This window comes from Hetaerina americana, unplaced genomic scaffold, assembly GCF_022747635.1.
Source record: "Hetaerina americana unplaced genomic scaffold, ioHetAmer1.1.p SCAF_63, whole genome shotgun sequence".
Taxonomy (NCBI): domain Eukaryota; kingdom Metazoa; phylum Arthropoda; class Insecta; order Odonata; family Calopterygidae; genus Hetaerina; species Hetaerina americana.
In genome coordinates, this window is record NW_027287239.1 from 1,521,295 (window position 1) to 1,525,893 (window position 4,599).

A 4,599-nucleotide genomic window follows, 5' to 3' on the forward strand; every position below is an offset into this window, starting at 1 on the left:
CTCCCGCGCTGACCGCCGATGAATCCGTCGAATCGACCCTGGGTGTCTCACGCCTCTTAGCCTCCTCCCTCTCTCCTCTACCCACTCCACGTGCTTCGCCTCCCCCCTCACCCCGTCTTTCCCCTCCACCTCCTCTCCCCCCCACTCTCCGATTCCAATGGACACTCTCTCTCTAACAGACCTCAACCACTTGTGTTCCTCCTTCGCTCGTGCCAAGTCAATGATTTTCCCTTTCTCCCAACCATGATGCCTTTCGTATTTTTGCTTGCGGCGAGCGTTCGCCGGCGCGGAATATTAGTCGTATAAACCGGAAAAGAACATACGTAGTTCGTCCATAGATATTTTATTATTCAAAGTGCGAATTATTAGACAATTACTACACAATTATTAATCACTATACCACTAGTAATCATTTAACAATTATTAATCACTAAACGATTATTAATCACTAAACAATTATTAATTATTAAACAAAGTATTTTCTTTTCCGACATGAATCGCTTCCACAAAGGGACGCCTCAAACCATTCTATTCATTTAGTCGTGTAAAATGAATAACTGATCGTAGGAAGTGGAAATTATCCTTTCTTTTATTTGAAGCAAATGGATCTTTTTCCACTTTATCAAATGGAAACGTGCTACGATCAGTTATTCATTTTGTTCGACTTCCACCACATCACGCCTGAAGCTACTCAATTTAGCCGTATAAACTCTGCGATACCAGAGACGGCAATTAGTGTGGTTATTATCGGTTCGATGTTTGAGTCTTTAAGGTTTTTGGGCTCCGACGGTTGACACCGTATCACCATTTCAGTCCGGACAATGAGGGCAGTTTGCTCATTTGTTTCGTGTCTAGCTCTGGGGAGGCCAAATTATCAACTTTCCTATCTTAAAGTAGCTTTCTTTTGGGGATTTCTCGCGAAAGAAATATACCGGGCAGTCTTTTGGCACCGCACAGTGAACTCGGATTAGTTCGTACAAGAATAGCAGCACAACATCCACGCCAAAAGGTGAATTCGAATCCACCACCTTCGGCTTTGCCGGGGCGCGTTACTCACCTTGGTGATCAGGCCGTCACTGATAAGAGATGCCCATAATACGACGCCTTTTTTTACGGTTATTATCCTGGTGTTCCCGAACTACTTAAACCATTTTTATAACTTTTCAACCTAATCTAATAACAGTACTTCTTTACCTCCATTACAAAGAGGAACTTGAGAGAAATTTTAATTGCCACAAAACGCTTTAGTACTTTGGGACAACTAAAGAAAGGAAAGTAATCAACGAAAAAAAAACCCAATTTCGTCGTAAAAAATTGCTTGAAATGGATCATTGCCAATACAAATAATACCAAATCTCACATAGCCGACAACTCAGCATAGAAGGCCGAGCCAAAGCGAGTTGTGACGACACTTGCCGACACTGAAATTGCCTTGTCTCCATAGCCTTGTTTGGTGAATGATCAAGCATCTCGTCTGGTCCTATCTCTTATGAAAGTGATTCTTCGACTTTTTCTTCACTTTCCTTTCTTGGGGTTTTAAAATATCTATTAAACAATCAGTGTGTATTTCATGTACTTCAATGTTAGTTTTGTTTAGGTTATCGTGTATTGTTGCATGGTCCGATAATATTACCTGAGTTTATCCTAGCATTTTAATGGAATTTAAGTTGAGTAATTATATTCATTCATCGGAGGAAGTTTGCAACGTGAAACCTAATAGGCAAGAACCATTGTATTATACTTTTATGCTTAGAACGGGAAACGTTTTGATTCGGCAGACGATAATCAAGTGTGGGTTGACATTTTTATATAAATTCATTACAAATCAGTGAACCATCACCGACTTATGGATGGGCGGAGGAATAATGCTGGAAAAATACATTGCTCATGCTTCTAAATCATCATACTAATTTATTACTTTTCTTAAACATGCATAAAATAGTATTATAATAATTTAAATAACCAGAAAATTTAACTTCCAGTATGAAATCAGGAAGGAATACATCAATATTATACAAACATACAAGACGTCGTGCAAATTTCAACCCATTCATTTTTTATTGAGTACCTATTTTTCGCCATTGAGTCTCTATGAAATTTAAACACTGCCTGTATTTTATTCCTGAGTTATTGACATCTTAGATTGTTCATTTTCACATTTGCCCTACTATTAGAAGTAGGTGTTGATTTTCTGAATTGAGCGACTTGGTTTCACAAAACTTTGACAGTGTCTTTGAAGGAAGCAATTGTAATATAATGTGAACATTTAAGTCGAAACTGTTTGCAAAAAGAAGCTTGATTAAACCTATGTCTACCACAAGTTTTAAAATCTCTGTAAAAAGCACGAAAAAAATATTCCAACATTTCTGAAATTTATGACATTACTTGAAATTAGATGTGGCAATCAATTAAATATTTACATAAAAATGCCATAAAAGTATATCAAGGCATCAAACATATTAAAGTGACCTTCATGGAGAATCCCTGTTTCCTTTTAAATATCTCTGGGATTTTTTCTCAAGGTTTTCAGCCACAAACATCTTATTGTAATGGTTGTTAAGCTAATGTATAATTTGCTTAACGTCTTAATCGTCGTACTTTTACAACCAGGCTATAAATAATACTTGTGCCTTGTACCTATCTTGTGGAAAAACTAAACGGTTGGAAGCTTCAAGACTGTTAAAAAAAATCATTGACTCTTTTGAATTATCATTAATACTCAAATACCCTTTACATGATTACCTACCGAACTACAATTCAGGAGCTCTTCAATGAGAAAACGTTGATTTAACTCGCTGAGGTCATTCGGATGACTTGAAACAATTTTGATCTTCATCTAGATTGACGCTGAATGACCACGAGCCACGAAGTGTTTTTCACGCGCTTTCTAATTTCCATATTATTAAAGTTTTTAATTTCACTGAAAAAATCATCTAAGATTGATATTGTTTTTATGCATTCTGTGGATCGTAGTTTTTCGGAAAATAAAATTAACAGCGGCGTCCAGCAAAATGTTTGAGATAACTGTAATTTCGAAAAAAAAACAATTTATAAGTGTTGCATGGTGCGCACTAGTAGATGACTCCGTTGGCAATTGATGTCACGGTATCTCCCGCAGTTTCTTTGAATTTGTAATGTCGAAGCTAAATACCTGCAAATTACCGAAAGGAGAACATACATTTTAATCCGAGGGTGAACCTATAAGGGTCAAGATAATCTCATGGTACTCGACCCAAGGCGTGTCAAATACTGCGAGATTGCCAGAGTAGTGGTTTCTCTCCATGTTGTCCGGTTTCTGAAGAAGTCTTAGTTTACAGAAATTTGTACAGCTATGGGTTATTTGGGCGCATTCAGGAGCACCTCTCAGATTTGAAGATCTTGATTATCCAGGCGATACCCAAACCCTCTTCTCCTATTGAGCTAAGACACCTAATGCAATGAATTATACTTAAGTTTTCATATGAAATGAAAGGATGGAATTATATTTACGAATTTAACTTAAACACAAAATAAATGTTAGCAATATGGAATGGACTTATAATCCGACTGAAGTTATTTTGAATTTTAAACATACTAAGATTTAAGGGAACTGCTTCAAAACATGCTTAGATAAGTTATCATGTCACTGAAGTAAAAAAAACCAAAAGACGTATCTTTCAGCCAAATTTTTAAGAAGGTACGACTTCTTTCAACGCATCGGCGTCAGGTAAATGTGGCGGAAAGATATATCATTTTGTTCTTTTTATTTCAGTTCTAATAGTTTTTCAGAAATTTAAGGCTGAATGCATCGAATTCATAAAGTTATCTTGTGTTTAACTAAGCAATAAAATCGATAAATAATACTATGCCGGTCACATCTAATTTATTCCTTAGAAATACACAAATTAACTATGAACAGAGCTCTTTCTCGAGATCTGTGAAGAAGCTTGTCATTACAATGATTTTGCAGAACCTTGGAAAAGGCCCATCTTTAGCTACAATTAGAAATAAAGGAAAGAAGAGAGGAAGAAAAAATGATAGTGATCAGTGCCTAGATCAGGGCCTTTTTTGACGTAATATAATGAGCAGCACTCCTTAGCGTGCTGAGGTCAAAGATAATGTGCATGAATCATCGTACATTTGCTTTTCTCAATGCAATATTGAATTCCAGATTTTAATCACCTAATGGAGCATCGAACTTGACGCATATTAGAAATGTGTTATTCCTTGTCAAATACATTGCCTATTAAATTTTTAACGTATCTAGGGAACAGGAGCAAACTCATGCGCGCCCTCTGTGATATCGCCCACAGGGAAAGCGGTCGGTGGAAATCAGGGTTCACAAGTGTTGTCAAGCGGTGGCGATAATATCTATGAAATTCTTCAACGTAAAAGCGAGTATTTGAATATAATTATCTGAGAGGAAGTTTCTTTATCAGTGTGGGGCCTCGGCAGTTTCTCCCCAGAGTTCGAAGAATGCTCTGGCGCCCTCTAAGCGCCCTCTTCCTAAAGGTATATTCGTAGACTAGTGTCCCTTACTCTCTCTTTGGCTGAAGGAGCTCCCACCTTAGCTTTATTAACAATGCCATAAGACTTGCACTCTTCTCTAGTATTTCAATT